This window comes from Dendrobates tinctorius, unplaced genomic scaffold (assembly GCF_039654945.1).
Source record: "Dendrobates tinctorius isolate UK_male_01 unplaced genomic scaffold, ASM3965494v1 ptg000026l, whole genome shotgun sequence".
NCBI classification, from domain to species: domain Eukaryota; kingdom Metazoa; phylum Chordata; class Amphibia; order Anura; family Dendrobatidae; genus Dendrobates; species Dendrobates tinctorius.
The window spans coordinates 19,317,881-19,335,826 of NW_027361694.1; the positions used below are offsets into that span (position 1 = coordinate 19,317,881).

Here is a 17,946-nt window from a genome sequence, read left to right on the forward strand (position 1 = left end):
TCCTGTTCTTCCTTCTCCTCATTGTCAACCAATCCATGTTGCGACGACATGAGACTGGGCTGAGTGTAATCACCCTGTATGGTTCCTTGCTCCATGTCCTCGAGCTCTGCCTGCAATGCATCATCTTTAATTGTGAGCAGAGAGGTTTGCAGAATGCTGAGAAGTGGGATGGTGATGCTAATTATGGTGTTATCGCTGCTCACCATCTTGGTGCAGTCCTCAAAATTCTGGAGGATGGTGCATATGTCTGACATCCATGTCCACTCTTGAGGTCTTATGTGTGGAGTCGCAACTGAATATCGACAGCCTTGTTGAAGATGGTACTCAACAACTGCCCTCTTCTGCTCACAAATCCTTTTCAACATATGCAGTGTAGAGTTCCAACGCATGGGGACATCACACACCAGTCGGTGAGCCGGAAGATGCAAACGCTGCTGAAGTCCAGCAAGTACCGCTGAAGCTGTAGCTGACTTTCTAAAATAGGCAGACAGATCGCTCACTTTCACTAGCAGATCCGGCAGCTCCGGGTAGCTTTTGAAAAAACGTTGAACCACGAGGTTAACCACATGAGCCAGGCAAGGTACGTGTGTAAGCTCACCTTGCCTCAGAGCCACCACCAGGTTCCAGCCATTGTCACACACGACCATGCCTGGCTGTAGGTTCAGCAGTGTTAGCCAAATATCTGACTGCTCTTTCAGCGCTGTCCACAACTCTTCTGCATTGTGCAGTTTGTCACCTGTGCAGATTAACTTCAGCACAGCCAGTTGCCGCTTGGCTGAGGCAGTGCTGCAGTTCTCCCAGCTTCTGACTGATGTGTTCATTTCAGAGATGGAGGCTGAAGAAGAGGAGGAGGAGGTGCAGGAGCTGTAGACTGTGGGGGCAACCCTGATTGACGTAAGGCCCACAATCCTCGGCGTGGAGAGGATGTGTTCCATCCCAAGGTCCGACAGGGTCCCAGCTTCCACTATATCAACCCAGTGTGCCTTCAGTGAGATGTACCGTCCCTGCCCACAGGCACTTGTCCACGTGTCTGTGGTTAGGTGGACTTACCCAGTAACAGCATTGTTGATGGCACAGGTAATGTTGTGGGACACATGCTGCTGTAATGCCGGTATGGCACAATGGGAGAAATAGTGGAGACTTGGGACCGGGTACCTTGGGACGGCCGCCGTCATCAGGTTGCGGAAAGCTTCCGTCTCCACGAGCCTAAATGGCAACATTTCGTGTGCAAGCAGATGCGAAATATGCAAATTAAGTACTGTGGCCTGTGGGGCATTGGCTGCGTATTTCTGCTTGCGTTCCAATGACTGGAGTATAGACAACTGAAGGCTTGGCTGGGACAAGGACATGGATGGACTTGATGATGGTGCTGGTTGACTGTGGGCAGCAACAGGTGCAGGGCCCAAGGCATCTTTACAGGCACGGTGAACTGGGGATTCGCTTGGATGCAAAACAGTGGAAGAAGCAGTGTTGTCACCTGCAGACAGTGTTCCTGGATCCTGGGGTTCGGCCCACAAAGTCGGATGCTTTGCTACCATGTGCCTAATCATGCTGGTGATGGTCAGGCTGGTAGTTTTGCTACCCCTGCTGATGCGGGCATGGCAAGTGCTGCAAATGGCCTGTTTGGGATTATCAGCAGAGTCTTTAAAAAATAACCAGACTCGAGAAGATCTAACAGAAGGAATGGCAACTTCCACCCTGTTGGTGTTACGGGAAACAGATGCACGCCTTCTGTCTGCGGACACCACGCTGCTTCTTCCTACCTGTTGGGGTGATATGCCTCCTTCTCCATGTGTGCTGCTGTCCTTGCTCTGCATGTCCTCCTGCAAGGTTGGATCAGTCACTATGTCATCCACCACCTCGTCTTCCACATCCGCACCCTGCTCCTCCTCCTGACTTTCCGGCAATTGTGTCTCATCATCATCCACCTCATGTTACCGTGGCTGCTCAAAGATTTGGGCATCGCTACATGGAATATCATCTTGCCCCGCTTCAAGTGGAGCGGGCGAGAGGCATGAATCTCTAAATGGATAATTCAACAGCTATTTGGAGTGTCAGAGTGTGGTATCAGTTGCCTCAGGGCACTTGGCATGGTGGGAGGAAGGACGATCAGGGTGAGCAATATCCGGTCCACACTCGCGGCTACTCAGACTTGACCGTGTGGAAGACATGGTGGTGGTGGTGGCTAACTGGCTGGAAGCATTGTCCGCTAGCTAACCAACAACAACCGTTTCACACTGCTCTGGATTCAATAGTGGTGTGGTGCTGTCCCCTAGAAACTGGGACAGTAAGGTCGAGTGCGAAGATGTGGGTCTTTACTGTGGCCCACTTTCAGCTTGACCACGGCCTCGTTCTCTGCATGCACCATCAGCATCACGTCCACTTCCCCGTCCCTTGCCCCTTGCCTTGCCCATTTTAAATGGACTACTGAAATATATGAAAAGCTCAATACAAATGAATTTCTTGGGAGAAAAATTAGATGTGATAAGTATGCCTGCAAAGCAAACAATTTTCCACCACAGAAACCCCAGGCCTCAGCCTAAGATAACAGACTGTATTAATTTTTTGGTATTTTGTGGATACAAAGGACTGCTGGATATGACGACTGTGACAACCAGGCCAAGAAAAGGAAACCAACATAAACTGGCCAAACTTTGAGCACACACAGATAGGAGCTGCCACGGAGATACCACTATGATAAATGTGTGGTCTGTATGGGGGTTTTTTTGGCCTAAATACTGCTTTATTTAACCAAAAGTTAAGGCAGGCAAAAAAGAGAAAAAAGCCATAAACTGGCAAAATTTCAGCACGCATTGATATGAGCTGGCACAGAGAAACCGCACGAAAAAATGTGTGGCCTGTATGATTTTTTTTGCCTAAGTACTGCTTTATTTAACCAAAACTGACAGCCAGGTAAAAGAGAAAAAAGCCGTAAACTGGCCAAAATTTCAGCACGCACAGATACAGTCATGGCCAAAAGTATTGACACCCCTGCAATTCTGTCAGATAATACTCAGTTTCTTCCTGAAAATGATTGCAAATACAAATTCTTTGGTATTATTATCTTCATTTAATTTGTCTTAAATGAAAAAACACAAAAAGAATTGTCCTAAAGCCAAATTGGATATAATTCCACACCAAACATAAAAAAGAGGGTGGACAAAAGTATTGGCACTGTGCGAAAAATCATGTGATGCTTCTCTAATTTGTGTAATTAACAGCACCTGTAACTTACCTGTGGCACCTAACAGGTGTTGGCAATAACTAAATCACACTTGCAGCCAGTTGACATGGATTAAAGTTGACTCAACCTCTGTCCTGTGTCCTTGTGTGTACCACATTGAGCATGGAGAAAAGAAAGAAGACCAAAGAACTGTCTGAGGACTTGAGAAACCAAATTGTGAGGAAGCATGAGCAATCTCAAGGCTACAAGTCCATCTCCAAAGACCTGAATGTTCCTGTGTCTACCGTGTGCAGTGTCATCAAGAAGTTTAAAGCCCATGGCACTGTGGCTAACCTCCCTAGATGTGGACAGAAAAGAAAAATTGACAAGAGATTTCAGCGCAAGATTGTGCGGATGTTGGATAAAGAACCTCCACTAACATCCAAAGAAGTTCAAGCTGCCCTGCAGTCCGAGGGTACAACGGTGTCAACCCGTACTATCCGTCGGCATCTGAATGAAAAGGGACTGTATGGTAGGAGACCCAGGAAGACTCTACTTCTTACCCCGAGACATAAAAAAGCCAGGCTGGAGTTTGCCAAAACTTACCTGAAAAAGCCTAAAACATTTTGGAAGAATGTTCTTTGGTCAAATGAGACAAAAGTAGAGCTTTTAGGGCAAAAGCATCAACATAGAGTTTACAGGAGAAAAAAGAGGCATTCAAAGAAAAGAACACGGTCCCTACAGTCAAACATGGCGGAGGTTCCCTGATGTTTTGGGGTTGCTTTGCTGCCTCTGGCACTGGACTGCTTGACCGTGTGCATGGCATTATGAAGTCAGAAGACTACCAACAAATTTTGCAGCATAATTTAGGGCCCAGTGTGAGAAAGCTGGGTCTACCTCAGAGGTCATGGGTCTTCCAGCAGGACAATAACCCAAAACACACTTCAAAAAGCACTAGAAAATGGTTTGAGAGAAAGCACTGGAGACTTCTAAGGTGGCCAGCAATGAGTCCAGACCTGAATCCCATAGAACACCTGTGGAGAGATCTAAAAATGGCAGTTTGGAGAAGGCACCCTTCAAATATCAGGGACCTGGAGTAGTTTGCCAAAGAAGAATGGTCTAAAATTCCAGCAGAGCATTGTAAGAAACTCATTGATGGTTACCGGAAGCGGTTGGTCGCAGTTATTTTGGCTAAAGGTTGTGCAACCAAGTATTAGGCTGAGGGTGCCAATACTTTTGTCCGGCCCATTTTTGGAGTTTTGTGTGAAATGATCAATGTTTTGCTTTTTGCTTCATTCTCTTTTGTGTTTTTTCATTTAAGACAAATTAAATGAAGATAATACCAAAGAATTTGTGATTGCAATCATTTTCAGGAAGAAACTGAATATTATCTGACAGAATTGCAGGGGTGTCAATACTTTTGGCCATGACTGTATGAGCTGGCAAAGAGAAACCACACCAAAAAATGTGTGGCCTGTATGTTTTTTTTTGCCTAAATACTGCTTTATTTAACCAAAACTGACAGCCAGGCAAAAAAACAGAAAAAAAAGTAAACTGGCCAAAATTTCAGTACGCACAGATATGAGATGACAAGTAGAAACCACACCAAAAAAAATGTGTGGCCTGTATGTTTTTTTTGGCCTAAATACTGCTTTATTTAACCAAAAGTGACAGCCAGGCAAAAAAGAAAAAAGCTGTAAACTGGCCAAAATTTCAGCACGCACAGATATGATATATGCAATGCTCTATATACACACACACAGTGCCTGCAGGCCTTGCACTGATGTGTATACAGCAACGTACACTCCCCTGCCTGCCTAACACTGGAACCTATATACTTCGGAATTAGTCCTTAGAAGGACTGTTGGTTTTAGCTGGATGTGAGTATTTAGGATGGTAGACCCCACACTAACTAAGAAATGTCCAATTCTGACCCTATCAAGATAGCTGCTCTCCCTACGCTCTCTCAATCCGGAGTTGAATGCGCCAAGCAGGTCGCCGTCCGGTCCCCTATACCCTTGATGATGCTGTGCGGCCAGCCAATCACTGCACGACCACAACAAAGATGGCTGTGGCATTTCATAGCCTGGCAGCCTGCACCGTGATTGGGTCTCTAAAGTCAGCCAAAAATGCTGGGTGGAGACCCGAGTTCCCACTGAGTAATCCCGGAAATACTTGATGCTCGCCGAGAACACTGAGCACAGCGATACTCGGGCAAGTACCGAGTAGTGGCGAGCACGTTCACTCATCACTATTAATTAGCAATTGCCCTATACTAACTGCTACTATACAAATATAAATATAAAGTATTTCCTTTTTCCCATGACTTTAAGCATAGTTACATAGGTTGTAAAAAGACCTAGGTCCATCAAGTTCAATCTTTCTCCACCAATTGTACATTTTGTCACTAAATTAACTATAACCCACAATGTTGTGTATATCAAGGAAATCGTCCCGCCCTTTTTTAAAAGCTGTTATAGTGTAAGCCATTACTACCTCGTGTGATAGGGCATTCCACAGTCTGACTGCTCTAACTGTAAAGAACCCTTTCCTATTTAGCCACTGGAATTGCCTTTCTTCCATCCATAATGATTGCCCCCTGGTCCTTAGTATGGTCTTTGAAAGAAATAAGTCATGTGCCAGTCCTTTGTACTGACCACACATAAATTTATACATATAAATGAGATCTCCTCTGAGCCATCTTTTTTCTAAGCTAAACAAGCTCAACTGTTCCAACCTCTCATCATATGAGAAGCCTTCCATCCCTTGTAATATTCTAGTTGCCCGTCTTTGAACTGAATCTAACTTCTGAATATCCTTTTTGAAATGTGGAGACCAAAACTGGATCCCATATTCTAAATGTTGCCTCACTAGTGATTTATAATAAAGGGATATTAATACTTTGGGATCGAGGCATTTTATCTCTCTTTTTATACATCCTAAAATCTTGTTTGCTTTTGCAGCTGCTGCTTGACATTGAAATTGCTGCTCAGCTTACTTGTAACTAGAATGCTCAAGCTCTTCTCCTGTCCTGTAGTCCCAAATATACTCCCATTTAATGTTTATGCAACAATCACTATGTCCTAGGTGCATTACTTTACATTTATCTACATTAAACCTCATTTACCAAGTGTTTGCACATTCAGTCATCTTATCCAGATCATTTTGCAATATTGTAATGTTAAGGTCAAATTTTAGAATCCTACATAGTTTGGTGTCATCAGCAAAGACTGACACTTTACTCTCAATCCCATCCACTAGGTCATTAATAAAGAGGTTAAAAAGAATCGTTCCTACCACATATTCCTGTAGTCCCCTCCCGCTGACTATATCCCATTTAGAGAATGTACCATTTATGACAACTCTTTGTTTCCTGTCATTTAGCCAAATCCTTACCCGTCTGCATATAGTTTTCCCCAGTCCTTGCTTCTGTAGCTTCAGTATAAGACTGTTATGTGGTACAGTATCAAATGCCTTTGCAAAGTCCAGATAAATGACATCAGCCGCATTACCAACATCCAGATTAGCACTTACCTCCCCATAGAATTCGAATATGTCAGTTAGACATGACCTATCTTTAATGAATCCATGAAGGATGTGATATATTATGTTATTCTCTGCAATATATTTCTGCAGATCATCTATTATAATGCCCTCAAACTTTTTTGCACATTACTGATGTCAGGCTTACCAGACGTTAGTTGCCTGGCTCCACCTTCTTACCTTTCTTAAATATCAGTACCACATCAGCCATCCTCCAATACTGTGGCACTACCCTTGTTACAAGAGAGTCTAAGAATATGAGATACAGTGGTCTGTCAATTATTGAGCTCAATTCCCTCAGTATCTGCTGCAGATGGAGTAGGTACTTCATAGCTAGTGTTCTCGCAATACCTGTTTTACCGACGCATCCCTAAGACCCAACACAAATTGATCACTCAAATCCTATCAGGAGGCCCCACTCCCATGATTCCCACATCTTCCCTTTTTGTCATTTATGCATGTATCTCCTTCAACGCGTTGATATATTGCATCACCATCTCCCCTTCTTGCTGGACGCGACCAAATAAACACATGCGCAACTCTCCAAAATTAGTGGGATCCCCGTGCATCTTCTCCAAAACCTGGACCACTTTTTCCAAAGTGCCCTGCTCATGTGCAGGGCGGAACATCATAGAAAACTGGGTCTCTCCATCTAGTGCCATTAATGCTATCTCTGCCTGTAACGCATGGGCCAAGGGGTGCATTCGCAGAATCCTCCTGACCTGTTCAGTCTTGTCCCACAACATCATGTTATGTCCCGTGATCTTTGGGAGATTACTGAGCATTGCCCCCAATGGCAAACTTGACCTGGGAGTACCCATAGTGGTCTTGTCTGCAGCATCTGTATCCCCCGGACTGCATCCTGCCAACTACACCAAATGTAATAAGCAGGTACTGGGATGCAGTAACACAAATGATGCAGAGCAGTTATCAAGTATATTTAATTATTTAACAGTGGGAAAACTCCTCACAGGGAGATGACAGGGTAAGCAAAGAGTACAAAGGTAAAACTAAATAAAAGTCGGTTAACTAAACAGTCTCTTATTAAAGGTTTCACTTATCGTGACTCTGCAGCCTGTCATTCTCTGAAGACCCCGTGGGTAGGAGAATGCCAACGGTGTTCGGTGTCATGTCTGCTGGCGTCCTTGTCTAGCACACGGTCCTTCTTCTGGTGGCAGCGGGCGGTCTCCGGTTTTACCCACTGAGCCCCTAGTCCATATATCTGTGGAGTAAGAGAGTAGAGCTCTCCACAAGATTCCTCTTGGTGCAGGTCTCCTTCAGCAGCCGCCATGACCTGAAGGGCTGCTGTGCGCCTCTCTGGATATCAGACAACACCTAGATGTTCGAGCTGCGATGCTCCATCGATCGCACACTTCTTTGTGTCCCCGGCGGTTTCGGTGAGTCCCTCACTATGCCAATCTTTCTCTTCACGCCGCGGCCTGTCACTCCCCTCACAGCAGTTGCAGTCTGCACCTCATCGGCGTTCTGGCGGGAAGACGGCTTCTGTTGCCGCGCAACCCATTTTACCTCACATTGACAGGCCATGCCCCCTTCCCACTGGTTACTGTCCCGCTCCGGCTGCAATCCCCCCCACAGGAACAGAAGGTTCGGCCCCAGCAGTTCTGAACCCGACTCTTCAGCAGCCGTAGCAGCCCGGTCCTCCCTTCTACAATACTATTAAACCCTTAATAACCAGGGGTACTTCCGTTTTTGCATTTCCATTATTTGCTTCCCTTCTTCCCAGAGCCTTCTTCTTTATTTTTCCGTCAATATGGCCATGTGAAGGCTTGTTTTTTGCTGGACAAGTTTTATTCTTGAATGACACTGTTGTTTTTACCATATTGTGCACTGAAAAACAGGAAAAACATTCTAAGGCTGGTTTCACATTAGCGCATTTTCAGCGCGCGCACGGCCGGGGGTAGCTCCGCCCCCGATCCGGCTCTCTGCCCGGCGTGCCCGCCCCTTCCTTGTAGCGCCGCCTCCTAGCGGACAGCGGCGCCTGCGATCGGCGCACCCTATCTTTAGCATAGGGTGCGCCGATCGTGCGCAGGCCGTGCGCTAGTTGCGCTTTGACCTGCGCTGCGCACTTTTGACGGTGCGCCGTGCGCGCCAAAATCAAACTTTTCGGATTTTGGCGCGCACGGCGCACCGTCAAAAGTGCGCAGCGCAGGTCAAAGCGCAACTAGCGCACGGCCTGCGCACGATCGGCGCACCCTATGCTAAAGATAGGGTGCGCCGATCGCAGGCGCCGCTGTCCGCTAGGAGGCGGCGCTACAAGCAAGGGGCGGGCACGCCGGGCAGAGAGCCGGCTCGGGGGCGGAGCTACCCCCGGCCGTGCGCACGCTGAAAATGCGCTAATGTGAAACCAGCCTAAGTGTGGTCAAATTGCCAAAAAAGTGCAATTCCACAATTATTTTTTGAGTTTCTTTTTTACCATGTTCGCTAAATGCTAAAACTGACCTGCCATTATGATTCTCCAGGTCTTTGTGAATTCGTAGATACCAAACATGTATAAGTTCTTTTTTATTTAAGTGGTAAAAAAAAATCCATAGTTTCTAAAAAAAAAAAATGGCATAATTTTCCAAGACCTGTAGTGTCTCTATTTTGCGGGATCTGAGGCTGGGTCCCTGATGGGACATGAGGACAAAAAGACAATTTCAAGCTTGGCCATGAAAAGTTTTCCATATTGTGGAGCCATTTTACTTACCATAGCTCTGCCAGTCTCCTGTAGATATATCTTGTTGTCAAATTCAAAGTAATTGTGGGTAAGGATGAATTTTATAAGTTTCACCACAGAATCAGCATCAGACCATGTGTTTTCCATTAAGAATTTGCAGGCATTTAATCTATCCTGGTGTGGGATATTAGAGTACAAAGATTCCACATCCATAGCTGCCAGAATGGTTCCTTCTGGTAGAGAACCTATTGCTGCTAGTTTATTTAATAGGTCAGTTGTGTCCTGAATGTAGCTGGGTGTATCCTTTACCAGTGGTTTAAGAATACCCTCTACCAATCCAGAACCCTCATAGCAGTTCGACAATAACAACCACAGAAAAGGTGCTGTCTCATAGCCCGTCATAGGTTGTTTGAAGGTTAAAATCCTTGCTATAAGGGCACAGAATCTTATGGAAATACATGTGCTGCCAATGATGATTGTATTAATGATCATTTTTTACACATAGAATTTTGGTCAGCTTGTATAAATTGGCCAGTAAATGACTGCCAATCAGGTTGTTTGTAGCCGATTGGCAGTCGATTAAAGGATTGTCTGTAATGTAACCTTTATACAGGGCAAACTTAAACTATCAAATTTCAATAGAGATAGTTATTCAGAAAAAGGGTCACAAAATATCAATCTCCAGAGAAAATAACAACTTTAAAATCTAAATCCAGTTATTTACTGTAATCTCTTTATTGAGATGAGAACGTATGTCAACAATGGGTCAAGATAGAAAAGAAGAGTAAAATATGGTAATGGGATGTTAGCTGCCCAATTATCAACAGAGTTTGCATCCTAGCTCTAGAATCATAGAATGTTAGAGTTGGTAGAGACCTCCAGGGTCATCGTGTCCAACCTCCTGCTCAATGCAGGATTTAATAAACCATTTCAGACAGATGTCTGTCCATCCTGTGTTTGAAGAACTAACCGCCTCTCGTGGCAGCCTGTTGCACTCATTGATCAATGAGTGCAACAGGCTGCCACGAGAGGCGGTCAACATTTTTTTTTTTTCTAATTAGTCAGCCACCAATTGTGCAAGTTCCCCCACTTAAAAAGATGAGAGAGGTCTGTAAATGACATCACAGGTGGACCACAACTATGAGAGTCAAAATGAGGAAACAAATCCCAAAAATCACCTTGTCTGATTTGGCAAGATTTATTTTGCAAATTATGGTGGAAAATAAGTATTTGGTTATTAATAAAAGTTCATCTCAATATTATGTTATATATCCTTTGTTGGCAATGACAGAGTTCAAATGTTTTCTGTAAATCTTCACAAGATTGGCACACACTGTTGGTGGTATGTTGGCCCATTCCTCCATGCAGATTTCTTCTAGAGCAGTGATGTTTTGGGCCTGTCGCTGGGCAACACAGACTTTCAAATCCCTCCAAAAGGTTTTCTATGGGATTGAGATCTGGAGACAGGCCAGGCCACTCCATGACCTTAATATGCTTCATACGAAGCCACTCCTTCGTTGACCTGGTGGTGTGCTTGGGATCATTATCATGCTGAAAGACCATCCACATTTCATCTACAATGCCCTTGGTGATGGACAGAGGTTTGCACTCAAAATCTCACAATACATGGCCCCATTCTTTATTTCATGTACACGGATCAGTCGTCCTGGTCCCTTTGAGAGAAACAGTCCCAAAGCACGATGCTGCCACCCTCATGCTTCAAAGTAGGTATAGTGTTTTTTGGATGCAACTCAGCATTTTGTCTCCTCCAAACACAACAAGTTTTGTTTCTACCAAACACTTCTACTTTGGTTTCATCAGACCATATAACATTATCCAATACTCTTCTGGATAACCCAAATGCTCTCTAGTAAACTTCAGATGGGCCCAGACATGTACTGGCTTAAGCTGGGGGATATGTCTGGCACTGCAGGATCTGAGTCCCTGGTGGCGTAGTGTGTTACTGATGGTAGCCTTTGATACGGTGGCCCCAGCTTTATACAGGTAATTCACTAGGTCCCCCCATGTGATTCTGGGATTTTTGCTCACCATTCTTGTGATCATTTTGACCCCACGGGATGAGAGCTTGTGTGTAGCCCCAGATCGAGGGAGATTATCAGTGGTCTTGTATGTCTTCCATTTATTGCTCCCACTGTTGATTTCATCATGCCAAGCTGCTTGCCTATTGCAGATTCAGTCTTCCCAGTCTGGTGCAGGGCTACAATTTTGTTTCTGTTGTCCTTCAACAGCTTTTTGGTCTTCACCATACTGGAGTTTGGAGTGTGAATGTTTGAGGTTGTGGACAGGTGACTTTTATACTGATAACAAGTTCAAACCAGTGCCATTACTACAGGTAATGAGTGGAGGGCAGAGGAACCTCTTAAAAAATAAGTTACAGGTCTGTGACAGCCAGAAATCTTGCATATCTTTAAGTGACCAAATACTTATTTTGTCAATTATGATGTCAATCACAGGCCTCTCTAATCTTTTTAAGTGGGAGAATTTGCACAATTGGCGGATGACTAAATACTTTTTTCCCAATGTATCTAATCTGTATCTTCTCCCTTTCAGTTTAATTTTATTACTTCTCGTATTTCCATGTGCAAATGAGAATAAGGATGCTCTTACTATACTGTAACATCCCTTCAGATATTTGTAGACAGCTATTAAGTTTCCCCTTAGCCTTCTTTTTTGGAAGCTAAACATTCCCAGATCCTTTAACTGTACCTCGTACGACATACTTTGCAGTCCGCTCACTATCCTGGTAGCTCTTCTCTGAACTTGCTCCAGTTTTTTTATGTCTTTTGTAAATGTGGTGTCCAGAACTTGATGAGGTCTAACCAAGGAGACATAGAGGAGGATAATTACTTCATGTCATCTAGACTCTGTGCTTCTCTTAATACATCCTAGAACTGTCTTTGCCTTTTTTGCTGCTGCATCACACTGTTGACTCATGTACAGTCTGTACTCTGTTAGTATGTACAAAAAGAGTTATTTCAGCTCACCCCATCTGTTTTTGCATTCAATCCGAGCACAGACTCGTCTCTACCAAATGTAGAAAGTATCCAAGAAAATGAAAGTCAAGTTCCAGGAATAAAATCAATAAAGCTTTATTGCAAATCCAGTAAACAAAAAAAATTGAAAGGGCTGCTATGTTCATTAAAAGGTATACACCTTACAGGTCTGTAACAAGCGGCAGATACCATGTTAGACCTCACACAGGCTTCTCCACTGCTAAACGATACTGTATACCGCAGCAGGCACGACAGGTGCTTTGTGACACACAGCATCTCATCCATCTAGTGATAGCTTCTGACATAGGATCTAACTATCCTATGTAACTGAAATACCCCCCTCATATAAAGATATTAAAATCTATGACGCCTCCAAATGCTACTTAGGTTACCAAGGAGACACTACACTTAGCTCCTTTTCGTCACTACTTTGTACGCAATAGCAGTCGGAACACTGATGAAGGTCATTATTGGACCGAAATGTCTGGCTTCTCTACTACAATTTGTCTGGCTGCATTAAAAAGTACTTCATTTCTTCACATAAATTGAGTGCCCAGTTTCTTTATCACAGTAACTGGTTTGGGACCCTACTCGAGCACCGCCCCAGTAGTGCCACGTCACATCATAGCCAAGAAACCTATAGTGACTGGAAGGTGTTGGAGAAAGTGATCGTTCCAGCCGCAGATAACCTGTTTTTTCCACAAGGCCAGACCTTTCTTACTCTGCCTGTCCGAACTTGTACCCATCTGGAAGGAGTCGAGATACAAATAAAGCCAGCTTTTATGGAGCAACTACCTTCAGGGCTCCTTGTTGCGCGGACGTTAGCTACTGTACATGATGGGACAGTTACAGTGCGATGTGTAAATCTGGGAGAAGATAATCTCACGCTCTCACCCCGGAGTGAAGTTGCTCAAATTCTGGGCATGCCGGAGGAGCTATTACCACCACAGGCAGTACAGTTGATAGTGAAACAGGGAGATCTTTGGACATGACTTCGATATCAGAACATCAGCACCTGAGAGGGGCGCTATATTCTGGAACAAATGAGGGCTGAATTAACAGAAATTACACCACAACAGGTCCAGCAGGTAGAAGCTCTATTAGGGCGATATCAAGATGTATTTGCACACCACGAGGATGATTTTGGCTGCACTACGGCAATCATCCACGAGACTCCAACTGGAAATGCCGCTCCCATAAGAGAACGATACCGACAAATCTCCCCACAGATGGACCAAGAGGTGAAGGGGATACTGACACAGATGTTGCAGAGTGGTGTTATTCGAGAGAGTCAGAGCCCGTGAGCTGCTCCCATTGTGCTGGTACGAAAGAAGGCTGGAACATTGCGTTTCTGTGTGGACTATCGTAAACTGAATGCCTATAGTGTGCGAGATTCATATCCCCTACCAAGGATTGAGGAATCATTGTCTGCACTGGGAAGCACAAAATACTTCTCATCGTTGGATCTAGTCAGTGGCTATTGGCAAGTACCTATGTCCGAGCACGACCGGGCGAAGATGGCCTTTATATTGCCTATGGGCCTATACAAATTCAACCGGATGCCGTTTGGCCTGGCTAACGTTCCTGGTACGTTTCAGCGACTTATGGAGAGGTGTCTAGGCGACTTGCACTTTGAGGCCACTCTCATCTATCTGGATCATATCATCGTGTACGCCGCCACGTCCAAGGAGCATCTGCAAAGAGAAGAACAGGTGTTGAGCCGTCTTCAGAGGCACAGTTTGAGAGTGAAGCCCCAAAAGTGTCATTTGTTTCGCACCTAGATTAAGTACTTGGTACGTGTCATCTCTGCAGAGGGAGTGTAACCGTCCCATGAGAAAATTGCCGTAGTTCAAGATTGGCCTACCTTGAAAACCATGAAAGATGAACAGGCCTTCCTGGGGCTCACCGGGTATTATCGGCGTTTTGTAAAAGAACTTTACTCACATTGTGAGCCCGTTACTGGAACTGTTGAAAGGGGTGCCATCTATTGCAAAGAACAGGACTATTCCGTGGGGAGAGCGCCAGGAGAAAGCATTTCGAGCTCTGATGGTTGCTTTGACTGAGGCGTCAGTGTTGGCCCACACAGATTTCTCTCAGCCGTTTATTTTCCAGACTGATGGAAGCCTGCATGGACTCGAAGCTGTGTTGTCTCAGATCCAAGACGGAAAAGAGCGAGTAATCGCCTACCCGAGCCGGTTCTTTTAAACTGGAGCTGTTGGCATTAGTGTGGGCCATGACTGAGAAGTTTGCGGAATAGCTGTCTGGCTCTGAAGTCCTGGTACGCACTGATAACAACCCATTGGCCCACCTAGAAAATGCAAAACTAGGAGCCCTGGAGCAGTGCTGGGTGGCTCAGATGGCAAAGATTTGATATAAAATCCCCTACAAGAGGGGAGCTGAGAATACTCACACAGACACCTTATCCAGAGTGTCACATGAAAAACCTGGACCCAACCGTGATGAAGAGCTGGAGGCTGAAGATGTTCCTGAGTTCCAGGATTCTGCCAGGACGTTGGCAGCAACACAGGAACATATGCAGGCAGTGACTCGAGAATGTATACCAGGATGGTCCCATGATGAGTGGGTCTAGTTATAACAAGAAGATGGGGAACTCACTCAAATAAGACAGTGGGTAATTCTAAAACAACCACCCAGTCAAAGAGAGAGAGACGTCGTGTCCTCAGGGACTCTGCAGATCGTTCGACAGTGGGAAAAACTCCAACTTAAGAATGGGCTATTGTACCGAAAGGTCCAGTTACAATGGGAACTGGGTGTCACCTGGCAGGTGGTGATCCCTGAGGTGCTGCTACCTAAGGTGGTCACGGAGGCACATGAAAGAGGAGCTCACTTCGGTCAAGAGAAGACCTTTCAGTGGCTGCAAAAGCTAGTTTATCATCCTCGCCTGAAAGCCGTGGTGGAAGAGACCTGTGGGCAATGTAAAAGATGTGAATTAGCTAAACCTCCGAAGCAGAGAGCTCCCACATAGACCATCGTAGTTTCTGCTGCTCTATAAGTATTAATGATAGAGTATCTGACGATAGGTCCGGCCCATCACTGATATAAGCATTGTCTGGTAATGATGGACCACTTCACTAAGTTCGCCGTTGTGACACCGACACATGACCAAACTGCCAAATCAGCAGCATATGCCATCTGCAAGAATTTAATTCAAGTGTATGACTGCCCAAAGAGAATCCACCGATCAAGTTGCCTGTTGGTTAGGGTGTGTAATGGAAGAACTGCATCGCCTGTACCAGATCAAAAAATCCCGGATAACTCCTTACCACCCTCAGGGAAATGGAGCCTTTGAACAGTTTAATCGGACTCTTAACCAGATGTTGAGGACAATACAGGAAGACTGAAAATCCCGGTGGCCTGAATTCATAGCTGAGTTAGTGTGGGTGTACAACAACCGAGTACATTGCACCACCGGTTACACTTCATATGCCCTGTTGTTCGGCCAGCCAGGAAGAGAGATTACCAAGCTGATGTTGGATCCAGAGGAGGACTACCCACAGACGGGGGTGTCCACCTGGGTCCAAGAACATCGGCATCGATCACAGACACTACATCGAATGGTGCAGACCACGTTTTGGGAAATTGAGCATCCAGAGATAGCTCCTCTATGAGGGACAGCTCTTCAAGCCGGGGACCATGTGTTGGTCCGAGATAAGCGCCCTAGGGACAAATTGGAATAACAGTGGGAAAAAACCCTGTTTCAGGTGAAGCGGAGCATCAGCCGGGAAGGGCCCATCTACGAAGTTCAACCTGAAGGGGAAGAAAATACTCCTACTCGAGTAGTTCACCGGAATATGCTACGTCTGTTTGTTGAGAGATCCAGACCAACTTGAAGAGGTGTAAAGTGTTCCTGAAATATCCCCTACGGCCGTTGCTATTTGTGAAGAAGAAGAGTTGCCTAATCTGTCACCTGTAAATCCAGGAGAAGGACAAGTTCCTGCAGTTGCTGAAGTTCCTGAAATGATTGCTCCATTGGAAATGGGTGCATCCCCGCCCTTGTCTGTTCAGCCCGACTCGACTATCCAACCTGACTCGACTACTACTTCTTACTTACAGCGCTCTGAATAAGTCACAGCAAGGATACCCCCAACAGATACAATCAAATCCAATTTATTTGGCAACAAATGGTTAAAGGACTAGGAAAATGTCATCGCATAATACAAGAACTCTCGCCCTTGGAATGGCAAGCAACAGGAGAGGGGAAGTGTAAGAAGAAGGACCAGACTGGGGGTGCATCTCTTGCGACAGCTCCAGGGCTGTCACCTTTGTTGTCTGGTGGAAAGCGTAGAAATCCGGACCGACCTTTGCACTCGACAGCAGGGGGTGTAGCTAGGTTTAAAAGGGCAGAGCGCACAAAAAAGCATGAGATCTTGGTGGGAACACGCAGCGCTCAGCAGGGAAAGTTTGGTGCTCCATCCTCTGAGCACCATGCCAGCGCTATAGAACCTCCGCCACCACTTATAGAGACTGTGACCAGAGAACTACCTTTTGCCCGGTGGCTCTTGCTGCTGAAGGTACCCTACATTCCCGATAAGTAAATACTGCACACATGCTGCCTAAAGACCGAGTGCCTTACCAAGAGCAGTTCCCTCTCTCACCCACGTGCTTCTGCCAGGCCTCGTTAAGTTCTCCCACTTAAAAAGATGAGAGAGGCCTTGTAATTGACATCATAGGTAGACCACAACTGTGACACTCAAAATGATAAAACAAATCCAGAAAATCACCTTGTCTGATTTGGCAAGATTTATTTTGCAAATTATGGTGGAAAATAAGAATTTGGTCACCTAAAAACATGCAATATTTCTGGCTCTCACAGACCTGTAACTTCTTATTTAAGAGGCTCCTCTGTACTTTACTCATTACTTGTAATAATAATGACTCCTGTCCACAACCTCAAACAGTCACACTCCAAATTCCACTATGGTGAACACCAAACAGCTGTCGAAGGACACCAGAATCAAAATTGTAGCCCTGCACCAGGCTGGGAAGACTGGATCTGCAATAGGCAAGCAGCTTGGTGTGATGAAATCAACTGTGGGAGCAATAATAAGAAAATGGAAGACATACAAGACCACTGATAATCTCCCTCGATCTGGGGCTCCATGCAAGATCTGACCCCGAGGGATCAAAATGATCACAAGAACGGTGAGCAAAAATCCCAAAACCACACGGGGACCTAATGATTGACTTCCATAGAGCTGGGACCACTGTAACAAAGGCTACCATCAGAAACACACTACGCCGCCAGGGACTCAGATCCTGCAGTGCCAGATGTGTCCCCCAGCTTCAGCCATTAAATGTCCGGGCCCGGCTGAAGTTTGCTAGAAAGCATTTGGATTATCCAGAAAAGTATTGGGAGAATGTCATATGGTCTGATGAAAACAAAGTAGAACTGTTTGGTAGAAACAAAACTCATCATGTTTGGAGGAGACAGAATGCTGATTTGCATGCAAAAACACCACACCTACTGTGAAGCATGGGGGTGGCAACATCATGCTTTGGGGCTGTTTCTCTGCAAAGGGACCAGGACG

The 17,946-nt window shown here is 45.3% G+C and overlaps 1 long non-coding RNA gene across 2 annotated transcripts in view; it reads left to right on the plus strand.

Moving 5' to 3' along the window:
- Nucleotides 1-17,946, plus strand: part of LOC141084697 (uncharacterized) — a 506,767-nt gene that overhangs the window by 170,848 nt on the left and 317,973 nt on the right. The gene's annotated exons all lie outside the window — the stretch shown is intronic.